Source organism: Maylandia zebra, unplaced genomic scaffold (genome assembly GCF_041146795.1).
Source record: "Maylandia zebra isolate NMK-2024a unplaced genomic scaffold, Mzebra_GT3a scaffold03, whole genome shotgun sequence".
NCBI lineage: Eukaryota > Metazoa > Chordata > Actinopteri > Cichliformes > Cichlidae > Maylandia > Maylandia zebra.
This window is the reverse complement of record NW_027490033.1, coordinates 2,250,150-2,273,915: the sequence shown is the minus strand read 5'-3', so window position 1 is coordinate 2,273,915 and position 23,766 is coordinate 2,250,150. Positions and strand designations below refer to the sequence as shown.

Below are 23,766 nucleotides of genomic sequence, written 5' to 3'. Positions count from 1 at the left end.
TGGTAGCCCGACTGAAAAAAATCGCTAGCCCCGGGACGTCGGGCTAGCGATATTGCGAGCCCTGTATCTGATTGAGGAATCACTCATCTTTGTCTTTGCACTAGGATAATGTCGGTGTAAATGTGCAGTCATATTCGTTGTGTTCCCACTAGTGCTTTCAGGTTAATCTTGTTGAAATGACCTTAACGCCACAACACGGCAAATCTCCGTTAACGAGCTACCGCCGATCGCCCCGTGCATCGGGCTAGACGGCCAACACATTAACGAGCTAACTGCGCTAACACACTAGCTCCCACCCATGTAATTGAGCATTGCACGGCACATCCAACATACTGTTTTACTTTAGTCCATGACTCGCTTACCTTCAGGGTCATACGTCACATGAAAACCAAAATAATTCCAAATGCCAGATCTGAATGAGGGTGGGCAAGGTCCAAGTTGCAAGGAGTGCTTAACTTCTGTCTCGCTAGCTTGCCCTGCGCTCTTCCTTCTGATGATGCTGTCTGTGTTGAGCGCTCAGTGGATCTGCGCTGGACAGTACAGCCTAGGCGGAGTAGTCGAACGCAGATTCACTGAGCGCTCAACACAGACAGCATCGTCAGAAGGAAAGTTGATAAAATAAATTACAAATTTTGTATTGTTCGATACATATGCGTACCGAACCGAAAGCACTGTATCGAACGGTTCAATATCGATACGAATATCGTTGCACCCCTAGTGATTAGTGTTTAGGGGACACATCATTGGTTTTTATTTAAAAACAACAGTTTCTCCACTGTGGCAGGTCGTAGGCGATTTCTTTTTTTTCCAAACTGTCTCTAACTCTCACTAACCGCAACTCTCCATCAAACGCCCACATTTTGAATGGGGTCTGAGGGGTTTATATCGCTGTCATAGCTCGCGGCAAAGTTTGAACCGCTTCCTGAACCAGTCACGTGGTACAGCCGGACAGCGAGGCTTCGGACGTCATCATTTTCAGCTCCTCCCATAAATGAAGCAAGCCTCGATACGCGCTTCGCGGAAACGCCCCCTCCATTACTCGACACACGCTTCGAAGCCTCGATACAGAACGTCACATCACTACTGTTCAAGCCATCATTCAGAAATGGAAGAAGTATGGAACAACTGTAAACCTACCAAGACAAGGCTGTCCACCTAAACTCACAGGCCGAACAAGGAGAGCGCTGATCAGAAATGCAGCCAAGAGGCCCATGGTGACTCTGGATGAGCTGCAGAGATCTACAGCTCAGGTGGGGGAGTCTGTCCATAGGACAACTATTAGTCGTGCACTGCACAAAGTTGGCCTTTATGGAAGAGTGGCAAGAAGAAAGCCATTGTTAACAGAAAACCATAAGAAGTCCCGTTTGTAGTTTGCCACAAGCCATGTAGGGGACACAGCAAACATGTGGAAGAAGCTGCTCTGGTCAGATGAGACCAAAATGGAACTTTTTGTTCAAAATGCTCTGTGTGGAAAACTAACACTGCACATCACTCTGAACACACCATCCCCACTGTCAAATATGGTGGTGGCAGCATCATGCTCTGGGGGTGCTTCTCTTCAGCAGGGACAGGGAAGCTGGTCAGAGTTGATGGGAAGATGGATGGAGCCAAATACAGGGCAGTCTTGGAAGAAAACCTCTTGGAGTCTGCAAAAGACTTGAGACTGGGGCGGAGCTTCACCTTCCAGCAGGACAACGACCCTAAACATAAAGCCAGGGCACCAATGGAATGGTTTAAAACAAAACATATCCATGTGTTAGAACGGCCCAGTCAAAGTCCAGATCTAAATCCAATCAGGAGTCTGTGGCAAGATCTGAAAACTGCTGTTCACAAACGCTGCCCATCTAATCTGACTGAGCTGGAGCTGTTTTGCAAAGAAGAATGGGCAAAGATTTCAGTCTGTAGATGTGCAAAGCTGGTAGAGACAGACCCTAAAAGACTGGCAGCTGGAACTGCAGCAAAAGCTGGTTCTACAAAGTATTGACTCAGGGGCTGAATAATTACACACACCCCACTTTGCAGTTATTTATTTGTACAAAATGTTTGGAATCATGTATGATTTTCGTTCCACTTCTCACGTGTGCACCACTTTGTGTTGGTCTTTCACCTGGAAGTCCAATAAAAAATGATTCGTGTTTGTGGCTGTAATGTGACAAAATGGGGAAAAGTTCAAGGGGACCGAATACTTTTGCAAGCCACTTTATTAATCCCCCGGGTGGTTTTCACACAGCTGAATAAACGTCAAACAGAAAACTGATTAAGCAGAAGTGTGAGATGGTCGAGAGTTTACTCCAGTGTCCTGTTATATTTTAGATAGCAAGGAGCAGACAGCTGAGTTTATTAAACTCCACCGAGACAGCGGTGATGCTAATCTGAAGGCCAGACCATCCCATTTCATAGCCGTTTACTTCTGGCCTACCCGACCTTTGGAGGTATAGTTCTCATCACGCTGATTTATGTCCAAGTTTGATTCTAATTCCGACAGCGGTGATGTTAAAATGGGGTGTAACGTCATCATAGCAGCTTTGACTCAGAGTGATGCTGAAAAACTAGTTCATGCATTTATTACTTCCAGGCTGGACTACTGTAATTCATTATTATCAGGATGTCCAAAAAACTCGCTGAAAAGCCTTCAGCTAATCCAAAATGCTGCAGCAAGAGTCCTGACAGGGACTAGAAAGAGAGAGCAGATTTCTCCTGTTTTGGCTTCCCTTCATTGGCTTCCTGTTAAATCCAGAATTGAATTCAAAATCCTGCTCCTCACATACAAGGTCTTAAATAATCAGGTCCCATCTTATCTTAATGACCTTGTAGTACCATATCACCCTATTAGAGCACTTCGCTCTCGCTCTGCAAGCCTACTTGTTGTTCCTAGAGTATTTAAAAGTAGAATGGGAGGGAGAGCCTTCAGTTTTCAGGCCCCTCTTCTGTGGAACCAGCTTCCAGTTTGGATTCGGGAGACAGACACTATCTCTACTTTTAAGATTAGGCTTCAAACTTTCCTTTTTGCTAAAGCATATAGTTAGGGCTGGACCAGGTGACCCTGAATCCTCCCTTAGTTATGCTGCAATAGATGTAGGCTGCCGGGGGATTCCCATGATGCATTGAGTTTTTCCTTTCCAGTCACCTTTCTCACTCACTATGTGTTAACTGACCTCTCTGCATTGAATCATATCTGTTATTAACCTCTGTCTCTCTTCCACAGCATGTCTTTTATCCTGTCTTCGTTCTCTCACCCCAACCGGTCGCAGCAGATGGCCCCGCCCCTCCCTGAGCCTGGTTCTGGGAGGTTTCTTCCTGTTAAAAGGGAGTTTTTCCTTCCCACTGTCGCCAAAGTGCTTGCTCATAGGGGGTCATATGATTGTTGGGTTTTTCTCTGTATCTATGAAGCGCCTTGAGGCGACTTTTGTTGTGATTTGGCGCTATATAAATAAAATTGAATTGAATTGAATTGACTGGCAGCTGCAGTCACGGAGAAACTTGCGTATCTCTGTTCGGGAATAGCAGATAGAGCGTAGACTCTGAGAGGACGGCCAGCGTTTACGCTACGAAGACACGGCCGAGTGTTTTAACCTGACAGCCTGAGGTGTTCTTCAGTAAACTGGACTACCCGACAGATGGACCCGAGGCCCCGCTGCACTTTTTCGGTAAGTTAAACGTGTTTGTAAGCTACTCCGTAACTACCGTCCTTAGCTCGGTCCTGAGACCTAGCTAGCTAAGATGAGCACTCGGCCGTCAGGGTTTGTTTAGCTAACCCGTGCAGGTGAATGAATTTACCCTGACTAAAGAAATCAAGAGAAACGCCCCGGGCTGCTCAGTCACTAATTACCGTTACTGTACTTTTATTACAAGTATTATACTGTAAAGGCAACAGGCTGCACCCCGCTGCAGCTCCTGTGCAGAGCTGAATATTAAATATCTTATTAAACAGCACCATGTTTTCAGTCTCCACATGTGTAAAGACAGTAACACCTACTTTAAAAACCTGGCACTTCAGTAACTCCTCATTAATCTGTAAAAACCGATCAAATAGCAAAGCCCGATATTTACTGAAACCAACGACTTCCTCTTGGCAGCTTAAGTTAAAATTTTAATTTTTCGACTGATTAATTTTTTAGCGCTGACTGTATTTTTTATACTGAGTTTGTTGCAAATATTCAGGTTAAAAACTGTCTGAAATATTGTTAATGAGGTATGTTCACAAAGACACATGTGCAGAACTCTGTACAGCTTCCATCCTTTAAGACAAATAGTTTGAAGCATTAATATTTCTTCTTCAATACCAGTGCTGATACCAGTGCTGATACCAGTGCTGATACCAGTGCTAATACCAGTGCTGATACCACCTCCGTATGTTGTGACCAGGATGCAGCAGCACTGAAACCTGCTCCATCATCACATCTTTGCAGATGTCCATTTATAAAGCTCCAACAACTCAAAGGTGAACATGATATAGGAACATCTGTTCGTATATAAGGCTTTTTTTAAATAAACAGCTCATATGTCAGCTGTCAGCAGAACTGTAGGACTGAAAAAATGTAAGAGAAGAGAAGAACACTCCCGAGTGTGTGAGGACAGAAGGATCAGCTTTATTTCAGATTTGAGAGATAAACTTTATTTATTTATTTATTTATTTATTTAGGACAGTGCATGTTAATGAACATAAATGTAAAAAAAAAATTACATGAATGTAAACATACCAGATTATAGCCAAGGACTAATTTCCATCTGTTGTCCTTAAGCATAAAAAATAGACATAATAATTCATAAAAATTCATCATTCATTCATAATAAAAACTCCGTCACCAAACTTACACATACACACCATTCTGTTCCCAAATAAAACATTAAAACTATACAATTCATACATGATCGCACACTTGATTTGTCCATAACCAGTTTTTAACCTTTGCCTTAAACAAACTGAGTGTAGAGCATTCTCTAATGGGTTGAGGAAGACTGTTCCACAGATGGCCTCCCTGGACAGAGAGGACGTTCTGCCCAAATGCTGTCCGTCTGTGGGGTATAAACAAGTCTCCTCGGATTGTAGCTCGAGTGGTCCTGTCTGAGCTTTCTTTATGCCTAATGAACTGCTTTAATGGTGGTGGAGCAAGGGAGTGTAAGACTTTATATATTAAACTCACTCTTTTAAGTTTCACCTAGTTATTGAAGTTCAGTAATTTATGTTTTTTAACACATGACAGTGGTGGTGGGAAGTTGGTTTTTTGTCAAGTAGTTTTAAACTTCTTTTATAAATGTTTTCAATAGTTTTAAGTGTTGTTGGACAAGCAAGTGACCAGGACGTCAAACAATAGTCCATATGAGAGATGATCATTGAGTAAAAATAAGTTTTTGCAACATTCATATTTAAATTATTACGTATATGATTAAAATTTCGATTATTAAATCTAAGTACCTGGGACACTTTATTTATGTGACTCTTCAAGGATAATGTTGGGTCTAGAATGACCCCAAGATATTTAAATTCTGGAGCTAATTCAAGCTCTACTCCATCATATTTATATTTCAGTTTGTGATGATTGTGTTCTTGTTGTGACTACAGGAGCCGTCCTCAGATTCAGACCTCAGCACCACCCAGTGACAGCAGACAGATCATCCTATAGTTTCACTCTTTGTAGTAACTCCATAATTAACTGATGAAAACAGTCCAAAGGTTAAAGTACCACATGCGCTGTCAGTGAAAGCTGCAGCTGTTTAAAGATAAAGTTAAAAGGATGAATCACCCATGTAACTGTGTCACTGTATATCAGCATCAACAGGACCTGAGTTTGGTGTTTCAGAGAGCTGTTGTCTACGTCTGTGTGCTGTCATTGCTCAGTCTGACCGAACGATGGACAGACTCAAGTTTGACTTTGAAACAAACTGTGTTGTTAAACAGTTTCATGGTTCAAAAAACAAAACAATCAAAAACACTTTTTTCATACTTGTGTTAAGTTTTGTATAGAAATGAGACAAAATTGATTGTGAGGTTAAATGTGATAGAAACAGCTCACACTGACATCCATCCTGATCAAACATGAGTGTCATGAAGCCTGTTTGCAGTTGTTTGCACTGTTTTCCACTCTGGATGTTGTTTCTGTTCAGCTGTGAGTATAAAAGGCTCCATTCTACAACCTGTTTGTGTTAGTTGTTCAATAGAAACATTATTTTGTGCTGATGTTGCACTTCTTTTATTCACAACCAAAGAGTTTTTGACGTCCGCATCAAAATACAAAGATCAGTATTGTCTAATGTTTTGGCTGCAGTGTGTTTTTGCAGACAGGTATAACTGAACAGCTTTAGTGTTTAGATTTTTTAAACTTGAGTATGAACTTATACAAAATGCAGCAAGATATTAAAAAAACGTTTGATTATAAAATCGACTATATTGGATTCATATCGATATCGGACATAAAAAGTGGCATCGTTCCATCTCTGCTTTGACTAGAGACACAGCTCTAATCAAAGAGGTGGTCCGCTTGCCTCCGCCCCAGAGAGAAGGGTTACATCTCCTGGGTTTAGGTGCGGCTTGCCCCTCTGAGGGCGGGGGTACCTGGACTTGGGATATAGAGTATGTTTGGGGAGTGCGACGGTCTGTGCAGTTTATATTTGTGTCTGTCTACACGTTGGGTGAGTGCTGAGTATTTGGTTGTGCATATGGGGTGGGAATGCACGTTTGTGTCCGCGTGCGCCTGTCTATGTGTCAGGTTGGGTCTTAGACTCCACCTCTCTGGGTACATCTCAGGCCCTCCAAAGTACGGAGGCCTATCTCCCCTCACCACACTCCCTGCCGGTGGCTGATGCCCTCAGACGTTGGTGTGTTGGTGGTCCTTGTCGTCTGGGGCTGGGCGCTCATGTATGTACCGGCTCACTCCTGGTGGCCGATTGGCGATTCCCCCCCTTTTGGTGGTCCTCCTCGGGTCCTTGTACTCTGGGGCCTCTGGATATCTGGGGCCTGGATCTCCTCCATACCTGCTTCATACCCTGGGGGACGGGGCTATGGCTCCCCACACTCCCTAGCAGATCGTTACATGGAGAAACCTTTGGAATACAAGCATGCTGATCCACACAGGTGTGCACACAGGTGTACACACGGGTGTTCACACGGGTGTTCACAGATGCGGACTACACCTTTATGGCTGCTGCCTCTAAGCACATTGTGCGCTGTCTATCTTGCGTGCTGCACAATATCGTTTATTATTTAGTATCTACTGTTATCTACTACTAGCTAGTTTATTGTGATGGTGCTGTTTTTATTATGTTGTTTGCTTTCTCTTCTGTTTTTTTTTTCTCCATACAGGTGATCCAGGTGTTTTGTTTGTTTTTCTTTTTTTCTTCCCCCCTTTCTCACCGTCTCTTCTCCCCTTTGGTTTTCTTTCTCTCCCTCTCTTTCTTTCATTCTCTCTCCCTGTCCTGTCCCCCAGTCATGTCTGTCCCGTTTGTAGCAACCGAAAATAAAATAAATTCATAATTATAATAAAGGTCAATCAAATGGACCAATATGGAAAGGCCATGATGATCCACTTGGTAAAATAAATCCGCTTGGCATCTTTCTTGGCGTTAAGACAACAATTCTGATGGCTAAAGATCCAAACGGGACACACACAAAAAAAGAGACACAGCTCTGTGTTTTCCAATTTGTCATCGTTTTGAAAGTTTACATTTCTTCAGTGTTGAGCAGCAGAAATGAGACTTTCCTGTCAGAGGTCATTTTTTAAAAAATGAGGTGAATCAACCATGAAAACCATGAATCAACATGTGAACATGAGCTGATGCTGCTGAAGTGAAGCAAAGTTACAGAGCTTTGATTAATATTGAGTAAGAACTGGACTCTCATACAGCGAGACTCAAATGCCTTTAAACATCAGCTTATCCTGCTGATCCAAGTCCAACACTGAGTTTGTAAAAACATGTTTGTCAATCATTTTGTTTGGTTTCTGAGGAAAATGATTCAATAACTTGCTGCTAATACACAACATTTCATCATATTTCCTCATAACCCTCTTTTGTCTGACCATTTGATCCCATTTGAATTTGCAATAAAGGATCCACAGAGTTTGGTGACAATAATGACAGTAGATGTTTGTGTGAAAGTGCTGGAAGCAAATGAGTGTGTGATGTTCTTTCAGTGTTGCACTTTGTAGACGCTCCCTGAGCACTGGTCTCACAGCCAGCTGCACATAGAGACCAGTGTTGTTAGTCCAGGTCAGAAGATGACTTGTTGGAATGAAAATGAGCTTGTAGTTTGTCTGCTTTAATAATGTGACTGGAAAAAGGTGTTGGACTTCAAATATGTCCATTTCTGTCACACTTCACCTTTAAAAGTGAAGCCATGTGGTTCCTGGAAGGAAAAACACGACTTTTTCAAGTCTTTGTCCTGTTTTTATGAGAAATGTACGACTTTAATGTTCTTCTTTTTTTTTAACTCAATTTTTATTATAATTTACAACATTGCAACTTGTGCTTGTCAATGTTCATAAGTAGGACAGTTACAGGAACTGCAATGCAGAAATCTAGATTAAAATAAGAACTGCAATTAGGAAGCACAAAACAAAACCCAAGCAAAACAAACAAACAGACAACAACAAAAACAAAAAGAAAATAAAAACAAAAACTTTATGTGATATTAAATAACATGTGACAAACTTAGCCGTAAATGGACAAAACGAAACAGACCTATGCTAAATTATTGAAACAGTAAAGCATGTATGGGTCGCCAACGCTCAGTAAACAATTCTCTCTGAATCCGCAGAGCAGATGTTATTTCCTCCATCTGGTAAATTTCTCTTGCTTTATCAATCCACATATTATATGAAGGTGGGTCAAGATTCAGCCATTTAATAGTGATACACTTTAGTGCTGTTGTAAGCAAGATTCTTAAGAGATACGTTTTATTGTTTCCCGCAACACCCTTTGGTAAGACTCCTAAAATGACTAACTGTTGGTCTTTTGTTAATGGTTGTTGGAAAACTGTACTGAGAACTTTAAATATGTCATTCCAAAGTGAGCAGATTTTTGGGCATGACCAGAATATATGTGAGTGGGTTCCTAAATAAGTACCACAATTTCGCCAGCAGGTGTCAGGATTTGTAGGCTTCATTTTGGCAATTATCTCTGGGGTTCTAAAATATCTCATGACCACCTTCCATTTAAATTCTCTCCACAGCCCAGAATTAGTCACCAGATGGGCTTCACCGAACACCTCTTCCCAGGTGTCCTCTGAGATTTGAGTGCCAGTCTCAGCTTCCCACCTTGCCTTAATATCCAAAGTTGCATTTGTATTGAAACTCATAAATGTGTTATAAAAATGACTGATTAATTTTGGGGAGGAATTACTTTGAAATGTTTTTAGAAATATTTCCTCAATGGCTGAGGGCTCCAAAACTTGCCTCCATTCTTTATGTTTTGTCAAAAAGCTTCTTAGCTGCAGAAATCTAAAAAAGTCAGAAGAAGGAAGCCGAAACTGACCTCAACTGTTCAAATGAGCTCAGGTGCCCATTCCTCACAACATGACAAAGTTGATGAAGCCCGCTATTTGACCATGCTCTGAAGCCAGAGTCTTCCACAATAGGAGAAAAACCCTGCAGGGAGGAGAGGCTTGATAACAATGAAATTTCTTTTGGAAGACCAAATGATTGTTTGATTCTACGCCAAATCTTTAGTGTGACCCTCGTCTGTTCCCCCATATGCACATTTTTAATTGAAATGTTAGAACAAAGCAGGGATTCCAATGATCTTTCGCACATTGTCTTCTCAATGTTTAGCCACTGAGTTTCAGACAAATCCCGCACCCATACAGTCAGGGGTCTCATCTGAGCTGCCCAGAAATAATATTTCAGGTTTGGAACAGCCAATCCCCCCTGCAGGTTTGACAGTTTTAATGTTTGGAACTTGATCATCCCTCATGTGTATTTAGTCTCTGTGTTTCATGTCTCTGTGTCGCATCGTCTGTGTTCCCACCCTCCATATTTTCATGCCCAGTCTTTTGTATTCTTAGCCATAGCTTTCTGTGTCTTCATGATTTATTATAGTATTAGTTCCCCAGTTTAGTTCTCTTCACTGTGATTCTGCCTTGTTTGATGTCTTCAGCCGAAATAAAGGCTCGCTTTTCGTTCAAAACTCAGTTTCATGTCTGCGCCAGTGTCTGCGCCTGAGTCCTCCACACACTCTCCATACGGTCAGCTACTGCGACCGTGACACTAAACTACATGCTGTGTACAGCCACTCTCCTGAGCCTGTATTATATACACAGCGGTTACAATGACAAACTGAATACAATCTCATATCTACAAAACAGGCTGAGTCAAAGTTGCAGCTACGCTTATGGACATGGAGAAAAAACAGGCGAGTTATCAGCTCACCAGCTACGACTAAGAACAGCTAACCAACTATCCTTGAGATCTACAATGACCAGGGAATAAGGTCTACAGACAACCAAACTATCCTTGAGATCCACAATGATTTCAATAAGGTGTTTGATATTCCCTCCTTGGGAGAAGATGCGATCGCTAGTCTGGAGGAACCTGTCTCTAATGTTGAAATTGAAACGGCCGTACGGAGCATGCAGTCTGGAAAATCTGCTGCCCCGACGGGTATCCATCTGATTTTTTCATAAAGTTTTCTGACCGACTGAATTCACTGTTAAAATCAACTTTTGAAGAATCCTTCCTCTCACAGTCGTTGCCTCCAACAATGCATCAAGCAGTGATGTGTTTAATTGTAAAACAGGAAAAAGACCATTTAGATTGTCGTTCATGTCGTTTAATATCTTTGTTCAACACAGACACCAAGATCCTGGCTCAAGTGTTGGCCCGTCGCTTACACAAGTATTTGTCCTCCATTATTTCACCAGACGGGCTTTATTAGGCACTCTTTTTTGAACATTAGAGCTCTATTAAATATCATTTATACCCATGTTAAAGGTGATACATTGGAAACTGTAATTTGGCTTGACGCAGAAAAGGCGTTGGATCGGGTGAGATGGGATTTTTTTTTATACGCTTAAAAAATGTGGCTTTAATTTTGTATCTTGGATAAAAGTATTGTATTGCTCCCCTCTAACAGCCGTCCAGACTAACAATAATCTGCCCCCCAGGACAGGGATGCCCTCTGTCTCCTTTTTGCCATTGAACCGCTAGCTGTTGCTCTGAGACAATGTGTTGGTGTTGAGGGAAAACATCGAGGGGGTATCGAACATGAAGTCTCTCTTTATGCCGACGACATGATTTTATTTATTTCCAACCCATCGAACAGCCTCCACAAACTTTTGGATAGACTTACAATAATAATAATAATAATACGTTTTATTTATATGCGCCTTTAAGAGCCTCAAGGTCACCTTAATGCATACTTAAGGAATTTGGGACAATTTCTGGATATAATGTGAATTTTGGGAAGAGCGAGGCAAAGTCTATCTGTACGACAACTGGGGAGTTTTGTGTATTTTAGCCCCTTTTAAACGCAGCTATAACAAGTTTAAGTACTCGGGCATCTGGGTGACAAGAAAACCACAAAGACTTGTATAAAACTATCTTCCTTTATTGTCGAAGCTTAAAGAGGATTTTGGAAAATGTGAGTTTTGCCTCTTTATATTTATGGTGGGGATGTAGAACAAGGAGCAAAGATGAATGTGATGCTGAATCAGCAGAAGACTTGGACTCATTTGATTCCAGCTTTGATATCATTGATTTCAATATGTCCATTTCTGTCACACTTCACCTTTAAAAGTGAAGCCATGTGGTTCCTGGAAGGAAAAACACGACTTTTTCAAGTCTTTGTCCTGTTTTTATGAGAAATGTACGACTTTAATGTGAAACATTCAGAGTTTTTTCTCTTGTTGTGTTTGTTTGAAGCTGCTTCCTGTTGGCTTCAGCTGTTTGGAGTTTCCATTTTCTAAACTTCTACATTCTGAACCTTCTTCAGCTCTGAACAGATGATGAAACACTGAATGATTTCAAGCACTTTGTCTAATAAACTTACATCTTTCATTCTTTATACAGATTGAGCTGGTGTGGTTTGTCAGAGATCAGCTGTGATTATCTGGCAGCAGCACTGAAGTCCAACCCCTCCCATCTGAGAGAGCTGGACCTGAGCTTCAACTACAAGCTGCAGGATCCAGGAGTGAAGCATCTGTGTGGTTTCCTGGAGAGTCCAGGATGTAAACTTGAAACTCTGGGGTCAGTCAGCATGTTTTAGTTGTGCTGAGATGAATATAATGTGAAAGTTGTGCTGACACTAAACTGCAGACATCAGGCTGATATTATACTGATCCACACTGAGGATCTTCATGGTAAAGTCTGTTTTCTTCTTCTCTGGTTTAGTCCATTGACTGCAGCAGAACAATGTTCACATTTCAAACAGTGATACTCAACGTATGGCCCGCGGCCCACACGCGGCCTGCCCACCTTTCCTGATTCAGAGAGAGGGGACCCTGATTAACTGTGTAGCTTCTTCCTCACAGTTCTAAGTATCAGACACAACAATGAATAATCCACAGCTGACTGTCTTTAGCAGGTCAAAGGTCACGGCACACAGCAGACAGTCAGAAATATTCTAACTCTGATCATTTATCAGTTGTGACACTGTGAGACTTGATCAGAGGTGTGATCATCACAGCAGAGGCCTTTGTGTCAAAGTCACTGAGGATCAAACAGAAACACATGAAGCAGATTTTCCTCTTCTGGCTTTTTATAGCAGATAACCTTCAAAATATTCTGCAGTCGATCAAAAACTGAAGCAAACCATGAAGCAACATGTGAACATGAGCTGATGCTGCTGAAGTGAAGCAAAGTTACAGAGGTTTGATTACAGACACAGCTGAGAGTTTGTAATCTGTCATCATTTTAAAAAGTTTCCATGGAACAGCAGAAATGAGGCTTTACTGTCAGAGGCCGACAGCACTGAACACAACAGCAGACTGGTGGCTAATAAACAGTGAATGATGCAGAAACAGATGTTTGAAGCTGTTCTTGGAGTACACTGAGAGAGAGAGAGCTGTGCAGGCAGGAACAGCCAAAGTCAGAGAGAATTCATGAGCATATTGATCAAACGTGAAGCAGAGTTTGGATCTTCTTTTGCTGCTGCTTCACTCAGTTTTGGTTGGAGACAGATGAAACCTGCAGCTTCAGGATCTGTGAGCTGTCCACTTTCAGCCCCGACGGCGTGTCCGTGTACGTGCCGTCGAGTGAACGATCCACGCTCTGTGTTTCCATCTTTGTGTGTTTAGCTGCTCTCATTTACTGTTTTAGCTGTTTGCTGCTTGTTGAAATAGTTTGTGAGCTTTAACCTGAGATTCTGGCAAAATACATTTATATTAAACATCGATTCAGGATTGAATGAATCAACATCGTTTTATTCAAATTAAAACCATTTAAATGGGAACATGAATTTTTTACAGCCGCCTCTAATGCTGGGTAATGTCAGCTGGTCCATGTGCAGCTGGCTGTGAGGCTCAGGGAGCGTCTACAAAGTGCAACACTGAAAGAACATCATCCATAAATATTGAGTAATAACTGGACTCTCATACAGCAAGACTCAAATGCCTTTAAACATCAGCTTATCCTGCTGATCCAAGTCCAACACTGAGTTTGTAAAAACATGTTTGTCAATCATTTTGTTTGGTTTCTGAGGAAAATGATTCAATAACTTGTTGCTAATACACAACATTTCATCATATTTCCTCATAACCCTCTTTTGTCTGACCATTTGATCCCATTTGAATTTGCAATAAAGGATCCACAGAGTTTGGTGACAATAATGACAGTAGATGTTTGTGTGAAAGTGCTGGAAGCAAATGAGTGTGTGATGTTCTTTCAGTGTTGCACTTTGTAGACGCTCCCTGAGCACTGGTCTCACAGCCAGCTGCACATAGAGACCAGTGTTGTTAGTCCAGGTCAGAAGATGACTTGTTGGAATGAAAATGAGCTTGTAGTTTGTCTGCTTTAATAATGTGACTGGAAAAAGGTGTTGGACTTCAAATATGTCCATTTCTGTCACACTTCACCTTTAAAAGTGAAGCCATGTGGTTCCTGGAAGGAAAAACACGACTTTTTCAAGTCTTTGTCCTGTTTTTATGAGAAATGTACGACTTTAATGTGAAACATTCAGAGTTTTTTCTCTTGTTGTGTTTGTTTGAAGCTGCTTCCTGTTGGCTTCAGCTGTTTGGAGTTTCCATTTTCTAAACTTCTACATTCTGAACCTTCTTCAGCTCTGAACAGATGATGAAACACTGAATGATTTCAAGCACTTTGTCTAATAAACTTACATCTTTCATTCTTTATACAGATTGAAGGACTGTGGTTTGTCAGAGATCAGCTGTGATTATCTGGCAGCAGCACTGAAGTCCAACCCCTCCCATCTGAGACAGCTGGACCTGAGTAATGACTCCTTGTCTTTGAATAAGAACAAGCTGCAGGATCCAGGAGTGAAGCATCTGTGTGGTTTCCTGGAGAGTCCAGGATGTAAACTTGAAACTCTGAGGTCAGTCAGCATGTTTTAGTTGTGCTGAGATGAATATGATGTGAAAGTTGTGCTGACACTAAACTGCAGACATCAGGCTGATATTATACTGATCCACACTGAGGATCTTCATGGTAAAGTCTGTTTTCTTCTTCTCTGGTTTAGTCCATTGACTGCAGCAGAACAATGTTCACATTTCAAACAGTGATACTCAACGTATGGCCCGCGGCCCACACGCGGCCTGCCCACCTTTCCTGATTCAGAGAGAGGGGACCCTGATTAACTGTGTAGCTTCTTCCTCACAGTTCTAAGTATCAGACACAACAATGAATAATCCACAGCTGACTGTCTTTAGCAGGTCAAAGGTCACGGCACACAGCAGACAGTCAGAAATATTCTAACTCTGATCATTTATCAGTTGTGACACTGTGAGACTTGATCAGAGGTGTGATCATCACAGCAGAGGCCTTTGTGTCAAAGTCACTGAGGATCAAACAGAAACACATGAAGCAGATTTTCCTCTTCTGGCTTTTTATAGCAGATAACCTTCAAAATATTCTGCAGTCGATCAAAAACTGAAGCAAACCATGAAGCAACATGTGAACATGAGCTGATGCTGCTGAAGTGAAGCAAAGTTACAGAGGTTTGATTACAGACACAGCTGAGAGTTTGTAATCTGTCATCATTTTAAAAAGTTTCCATGGAACAGCAGAAATGAGGCTTTACTGTCAGAGGCCGACAGCACTGAACACAACAGCAGACTGGTGGCTAATAAACAGTGAATGATGCAGAAACAGATGTTTGAAGCTGTTCTTGGAGTACACTGAGAGAGAGAGAGCTGTGCAGGCAGGAACAGCCAAAGTCAGAGAGAATTCATGAGCATATTGATCAAACGTGAAGCAGAGTTTGGATCTTCTTTTGCTGCTGCTTCACTCAGTTTTGGTTGGAGACAGATGAAACCTGCAGCTTCAGGATCTGTGAGCTGTCCACTTTCAGCCCCGACGGCGTGTCCGTGTACGTGCCGTCGAGTGAACGATCCACGCTCTGTGTTTCCATCTTTGTGTGTTTAGCTGCTCTCATTTACTGTTTTATCTGTTTGCTGCTTGTTGAAATAGTTTGTGAGCTTTAACCTGAGATTCTGGCAAAATACATTTATATTAAACATCGATTCAGGATTGAATGAATCAACATCGTTTTATTCAAATTAAAACCATTTAAATGGGAACATGAATTTTTTACAGCCGCCTCTAATGCTGGGTAATGTCAGCTGGTCCATGTGCAGCTGGCTGTGAGGCTCAGGGAGCGTCTACAAAGTGCAACACTGAAAGAACATCATCCATAAATATTGAGTAATAACTGGACTCTCATACAGCGAGACTCAAATGCCTTTAAACATCAGCTTATCCTGCTGATCCAAGTCCAACACTGAGTTTGTAAAAACATGTTTGTCAATCATCAGCTGCACATAGAGACCAGTGTTGTTAGTCCAGGTCAGAAGATGACTTGTTGGAATGAAAATGAGCTTGTAGTTTGTCTGCTTTAATAATGTGACTGGAAAAAGGTGTTGGACTTCAAATATGTCCATTTCTGTCACACTTCACCTTTAAAAGTGAAGCCATGTGGTTCCTGGAAGGAAAAACACGACTTTTTCAAGTCTTTGTCCTGTTTTTATGAGAAATGTTCGACTTTAATGTGAAACATTCAGAGTTTTTTCTCTTGTTGTGTTTGTTTGAAGCTGCTTCCTGTTGGCTTCAGCTGTTTGGAGTTTCCATTTTCTAAACTTCTACATTCTGAACCTTCTTCAGCTCTGAACAGATGATGAAACACTGAATGATTTCAAGCACTTTGTCTAATAAACTTACATCTTTCATTCTTTATACAGATTGGACAGCTGTGATTTGTCAGAGATCAGCTGTGATTATTTGGCAGCAGCACTGAAGTCCAACCCCTCCCATCTGAGAGAGCTGTACCTGAGCTTCAACAACAACCTGCAGGATCCAGGAGTGAAGCATCTGTGTGGTTTCCTGGAGAGTCCAGGATGTAAACTTGAAACTCTGAGGTCAGTCAGCATGTTTTAGTTGTGCTGAGATGAATATGATGTGAAAGTTGTGCTGACACTAAACTGCAGACATCAGGCTGATATTATACTGATCCACACTGAGGATCTTCATGGTAAAGTCTGTTTTCTTCTTCTCTGGTTTAGTCCATTGACTGCAGCAGAACAATGTTCACATTTCAAACCTTCAAAGAAGAAGAAAAATCCTCCACTGGAAAATTCACTGTGAAACTGTCAAACTCTTCATTGCACCTTAAAGTCTGTCTGACACTGAAATCCAAAGCAAAATGTGCGTTTGCTTTACAGACAGCAGTCCAACACAAACATACACACATCATCCAAAACACAGTCCAACATCCAAATCTCCTCCACTGCCAGCATGAATGATGGGAAAGAGAAGGAGGAACACTCTGACATTCAGGGTTAGAATGAGTTTCATCAAGCAGACTGTGAAGATCAAAGCTGCATTAGAAAGCTTACATGAATGAATGAGTGGACAGAAGTGGACAGAGATCATCTGAAGCACTTCAAAGGCTTTAAATCAGCACATTTCTCTTTATTCTTTATCAACTCTGTTAGTTTCTCTCAGTTTTCTGTGGAATGAAGCTAACAGCAGGCTAATAAGATGCTGACCAATAGGTTTCTATTAAAGGTTGTAATTTGTATATGAAAAAGTGCTTTGGCTCAGCAGGGATCAGCTTACAGGTAGAATACAGCTGCTGGATGGGATTAGCATGTCATAGCTATCTACCAAACTGCTAACTGGGGGATTTCAGGCCATCTATGGATCATTTTTGCTAACTGTTTATTCAGCTTAGGCTCACAGGGCTGCAGCCTGTGCCCTAGCTGTCATAGGGCAAGAGGCGTGGTCCACCTGCACAGGTGAGCAGTCCATCACAGGGCCAACAGAGAGAGACAGAGAAGCACTCCCTCACATCCACACCTACAGCCAATGTAGAAGCACCAATGAACCTAAGCAGCATTTCATTGGACTGTGGGAGAACATCCAACCTCCACAGAAAGGCCCAGCTGACCAACAAGCTTCAACCTACAACCTTCTTGCTCTAAGGCACTAGTGCTAACCACTTTTGCCCATTTCAGCCCAAATCCTGCATCTTCCTGTTTCTGACTCCAGGCCAGCTCCACTAACACTTTCTCATCAGACACTGCCACCTAGTGGAGGAAGTCTTAGTTCCATTTGAAGCTTCAGATTACAGTTAGTTCCTTTACAAAGAGGTGGAGGTGGTGGGGCCACAGCACCATCATCACTGAGTGCCATAGGACACTTAACCTTTGTTTCCATATGCTGGGAACTTCCTGTTGTTCCAAGGAGGACTGGAAAATGTGTGAAAACCTCCCAGTCAGTTCCTCACAGCACACTTCAATCATTTCCCTCCCACAGCATCAGGACCAGGGCTTTTTCTCTCTTTGGTCCCACTAAGAGATTTCCACACAAACACCTCATCAGTGGGACTCTCAGAGCTACCAGCCCTTTGCTACAATCACAAAGCTCTTCATTGAAATCAATGATATCAAAGCTGGAATCAAATGAGTCCAAGTCTTCTGCTGATTCAGCATCACATTCATCTTTTCTCCTTGTTCTGCATCCCCACCATGGACTTCATTCCTTTCCAAGCCAGCCTTGAGTGTCCTTTATTCAGCTCATCCTCTGCTTTACTTTTACACCTGATTTTAGCTGCTTTATCTCTCTTTCAACAGGTTTCTGTGCCTCAATCTTTTTCTTCTCTCCCTCATAACAAGACAGCTTCTTCTGCCTGAGAACATGTTGGAGTGATTTACTAATCCAGGGCTGCTTATTGGGGAAAATACTTCCTGTTTCCAAAGTAATCCCCATTTTTCCCAGAAAGAAATGTCAGTAGAAATCGATGATCTAAGTGAGAACATGAGCCTTTAAAAAGTCCCAGTGGGTGCAGTCAAAGCAGTCCCTCAGTCCCAGTATAGAGTCTTTGGTCCAGACTGGAACAGCTGTGTGCCCAGTTTGAGCTCTCTTCAGTGCTGTGACCTGACAGACCCAGAGGGGCCATCACATCACATTTAGAAGCTCCCCTGATGGAGCCACAACACATGTCCAATACTTAGTCTGTCTTGTTGGACCAACTGGAAGAAATGATTCAAGGACTTAGTCACAGAACAGAGATTCAAATCTCCAAAATCCAACTGGCTGCATCAGGACATATAGTCTGAAACTCTGCACAGTTTCCTGTTTGAAGCTGCTTCCTGTTGGCTTCAGCTGTTTGGAGTTTCCATTTTCTAAACTTCTACATTCTGAACCTTCTTCAGCTCTGAACAGATGATGAAACACTGAATGATTTCAAGCACTTTGTCTAATAAACTTACATCTTTCATTCTTTATACAGATTGAGGGTCTGTGGTTTGTCAAAGATCAGCTGTGATTATCTGGCAGCAGCACTGAAGTCCAACCCCTCCCATCTGAGAGAGCTGGAGCTGTACAACTACAACCTGAAGTATCCAGATGTGAAGCAGCTGTCTGATCTTAAGAAGAGTCCAGACTACAGACTGGAGACTCTGAGGTCAGTAGAGTGATGGAGTGAGTGGGTGGTGCTGTCAGCAGTATTGTACTAAACACAGTCAGTATGAAACAAAGATCCAGTGTTTCCTGTAAAGCTGCAGCTTCTCAGTGAAGCTGTGAGAGGAGAACGGTGACAGGCTTCAGGATTGGACACAAACACTTCCTGTTTCTCACCTTTATGGTCACCATAGTAACGGCTGACACGCTCTGATCAAACACTGTCAACAGCCAATCAGCTCTCTGAACAAAGCAGCACGCAGACCAATGACTGCATTGATTTCCAAGTTTAAAGCAGTGAAGAACACAGTCTGTAGGTGAGGAAGAATTTAGTGAGAGCAGATGTTTGGATGGAATTCCTCCAGTTAACAGCTGGAACCGTCCATCTGGATTGTTGGGCTTGTTGTTGGGGTTCCTACAGAGCTCAGAGTGGACACACCAAGGTTCTTCTAATGAATGAAAGTCCAAACTCAAACTAGGAGGGAAAAACATTTTCAGCAACTTCAATAAAAATCCAAAGATTAGAAAAAGTGAAGCAACAATGAGTCCTAGTACAGTCCCAGCACTGACGTCCCTGCTGCTCTTTATACTGGATGTGCTGCATCACTGACTGACAGCTGATGAAGAGTCTCTGGAAACACTCGTTTATCTCCTCTGCTCTTCCTCCTTCTCTCTGCAGGTGGAGCTGATGATGGTAAACAGGACGGTGTGTGTGCTGAGAGAGGAGCAGCTGTGTCCTGATGATCCAGAGAGGTTGAAGCAGCAGCAGCTTGTGTGTAGAGACGCTCTGACTGGGCCATGTTACTGGGAGGTGGAGAGGAGAGCTTCATCCAGCAGTGACTGACAGAGGAATGAAGTGCAGATGACTGTCAGTGCTGCAGAGTGAACTGCTCTGAGAACAGCTCCACTGTCAGACACAATGTAGAGTCCAGCATCAGCCCTGTGTGTCCCTCTGGATCTGACAGAGGATCATCAGTGTATCTGGACTGCTCTGCTGCTGCTCTGTCCTTCTACAGTCTCTGCACAGTCTCTGTCTCACTCTGGAAAGATTTTACAACTTGTTGTAATTACAGAACGTTAATATAATATTCAAACATGTGATCTTCTCTTTATTTCTGAATCTTTACCAAATAAAGAAAAACCAAACTAACAAACAGAAGCTGTCGTGTCCTTTTTCACCACATCTGTGAATCTTTTCTGTGTTTTTCCTCTTTTCCTCCTTCCTGCAGCTCCATCTTCATCATTCTGTGTCCAGTATATGTGAACACGTCCAAAGCATCTGAGCCTCATGTTACCCGTTTGTGTGAGTTACGCCTGTCGTTGTGTTGTGGTGTATAAATAAGGGGCAGGAGACAGCGCTGGATCTCTGAGTTCTTTACTCTCAATTTCTGCAACATCTGCAATATCTAGAAATGCAAACCTGTGAGCTGTGTGTGTTGTGCGTCTGCTCGGCCACCTCTCCTCCGGCCGTGCTGGAAGCAGCTGTGCGTTTGACAGTTTTATCGACTCGACAATAATCGAACAAATTAAATGTTCAAAAATATCAACTTAAGCACTTCAAAGTCAACAAAAAGCTTAAAACAATGAAATAATATTTCACTGACAAAACAACAGCTCATAAGAACGATACACAAAATAATACAGAAACAAACAAATAAAAGTTATTAACCAGGATCCATGTTTTTGTCACAAACACTGAATCAGCTGATTCACTCTTTATGTTTCTGAGTTTGTTTTGTGATTATAGTTCTGGTTTCTGTTTCTGTGTCTTCACTGTGTCCCACGTCTCCTTACTTTGGACTCTGTGTTATATTTCCTGTTTTACTTTGACAGTCCTGTGTTACTGTTTCCTGTCTCGTGTGTGTAATTGGTCCCAGCTGTGTTTCCCTCCTGTCTCCCGTTCCCTGATTACTAAACTGCGTCCACGCCGCCGGCGCTCCTCTCCACAGCTGGATTCCAGGATTTCAGAGCATCCAGCTGTGGTGAGTGATGGAGACACTTTCTCTGCTCCCTCAGTAATCAGGACAGTTTATTGAACATCAGAGGACATAAAGGACTGTTTTTCACCTGCCCGTTCTGAACCTGGACATTAAAGACTGCTGGCTTCAAGGACATTAATCCCAGTGTCAGCCAGCCAATAACAGCCTGTGTTTTTCAGCTCTTTAGGAGTCAGAAATGAGAAAGACACAGACTGCTAACCTCTCCCTGCAGGAAATAAGCTCCGCCTCTTCCTTTCCTGTATATGAGTGATTTGATTCTGACATGAGACACAATGAGTTTCCTGTTTATTGTGACTTAAAGCGAGCAGCAAAGACACTAAACTGTGTGTTTCCAGCTGAAGCTGCTTTTTGTGTTGCTCCCACAAACCTGTCTGAAACAGTCAGTGAGGAAAACTCAATGTGACTTCAGAGTGACAGAGGTAAGCGACTCATGTTGTAACTGACGTCAGACGCTGGAGATTTTGGCGTAAAATTAAAGCAAATGGTAGTTTAGAATTGAACAAATTCCTTTAAGCTTCAGTATTACCAAATACACTTATCAATAGTCTTCTAACTAACAATATTTGTCTAAATCATCTCCAACACCCTGGAGAACAACGGGGAGAGTTTAGAGGCTCTCCAAGATTACATTGATCAGTGCTTCCAGGATCTTGTGATGAAGAAGGCTCAGAGTGCAAAACCTTCATCAAAACCCACCTGAAGCTGCTGGAGGACACGGTGAAGAACATCGCCTTTGATAGAGTGCATCGCATCGGCCCCATGCGGGCTGCGACCGGGAGACCACGTCCTACTGTGGCCAAGTTCGGCCACTTCAAACAAAAGGAACAGGTGAAAAGTCTCCGTGTCCATCGGTGTTTCTCCACGTCTCTCTGTCTTCTTCGTGTCATCTCTGTGTTTCCCTGCTGCCCTCATGTTTTCTGCTTTGTCTGTTAGTTTGTCCCAGTTTAGGTTGATGTTCGCTTCTTCCCTCACCTTTGTTATTTTCACTGTAAATAAATCTCCACTCGCATCTCCACCGCCGTCTGCATCTTGGTCCTCATTCACTCCACCACACGACTGCTGCCCCAGCCGTGACAACTTTTGATGTTTCCTCTACATTCACTTTTAAAAATTATTTACTTTGCCTTGTTTGGTATCATTTGGTATCAGATGGCCGACTTCTAAATGGTCACCATGGTCACCACCGAACTTGAGGAGTTTGCCCCCTCACATATACTAATGTGCCACAAACAGGACTTTAACATCACCAACCATTCCTATGTTATTACGGTGTATCCATATAACTGGCCCACCCTGTACAGTTATGCTTTCATGTTGACATACTGTATTAACACAATTCAGGGAGGATTCTAGGATCAGAGCTTCGGGGGGCTGAGCACCCAGAGAGCTGCCCAGCCAGCCAAGATACACTTTACTCGTCACAATGAGACTTCTTCCCCGTCTCTGTCCCTGCATCCTCCCTGTCCTCATCGTCTGTTGTCTTCGCCTCCTTTATCAGTCATCATAATTTTACCATCTCTGTGCAAGTCTGCAAATTTCTTTATTAAATCAAAAGATTATTAAATCCATCAAGTCTCTCTGTGCCTGGGTCCTCGTCACAAAACATGACATCACTGTTTTGTACTTTTTAACAATTTAATCTCACATTTGTGAAAGAAAAGCAAAACACTTTTTTGAAAAGTCTGTAACAAAACCATCAATTCTGATCAAGGTTATTTAAATGCTGCCAAAGAAGAATGGATTGGAATAAAAAAAATACATATCCTAACCTTAATTACTGGAGGAGAATAATGAATGATGCTCATAGTGAGTAAGAAGTAAACTGAGTGCATATTTTGGACAGAGATTCACTTTTAATGTGTTTGTATAATATAATACAGATGCATAAAAACACTCCTGAAACAGAATAAATTATTACAAATAAATTATTACAAAATATTAAAAAATATTATGGATACTTTTGTTGTTAAAATGTTACCTCTCAACCAAGTTCTGCCTTTTATATTTTTAGTAGTGTGTCACACAAACAGGAAATATTGTCAAAAAAAAGTAAGTAAGGGCTGAAGCACCCCAAAAATGAACCAAAGCACCCCAAAAATGAACCAAAGCACCCCAAAAATGAACCAAAGCACCCCAAAAATGGGCTAAAATCGCCCCTGTTAACAAATAATAGCCCAACAGTCACTTTTATGCTTACTGTAGCTGTTAGCTAAAAACACTAATTTAGCTTAGTTTGCCCTGAATTCAGCTTTGACAGACATGATCGACTGTTTCCAGTAGAATTCCTCGTTGTCATCTTGTTCCCTCTCAGAGCCCCGTATGCTTGCAGAGACCCCTACAGTAGGGAAATGTGCCAAAGAACGTCCAAAACATTGCATTTTAGGTTTATTTATGCCTTACACACAATCCCAACTCTTTAGCTAACTTAACAACTTTGGCTAAAGTCTATAGTTAGTCTTACTCGTTTGTACAACATTACTGGATCGCCACTGTTTGAAATGATATGACATATGACTCTCACTGAAACAGCAAACTTTGTAGAAAACACAACACTTCTGATTCTCTATCTAGCTGTTTGGTCACAGCTGTAGATTACATTATAAGTGGTTGTTCACTCTTGTCAATAATTACATTTCTAAATTCTATTTGTGCAGTTACATGTAAACAAAGTCCAATATTGTATCTAAATGATTGTGTTATGGTGG

At 42.0% G+C, this 23,766-nt stretch overlaps 1 protein-coding gene and 1 long non-coding RNA gene across 2 annotated transcripts in view; both read left to right on the top strand.

Annotated features, from left to right (window-relative positions):
• LOC112432436 (protein NLRC3) overlaps positions 1–23,766 on the top strand; it is a 3,307,575-nt gene that overhangs the window by 1,107,526 nt on the left and 2,176,283 nt on the right. The window lies entirely within an intron of this gene.
• LOC143415784 (uncharacterized) lies at positions 1,713–6,512 on the top strand. Its single transcript, XR_013096230.1, has 3 exons — positions 1,713–3,647; positions 4,335–4,441; positions 5,564–6,512. It is a non-coding gene; the product is annotated as an uncharacterized LOC143415784 (long non-coding RNA).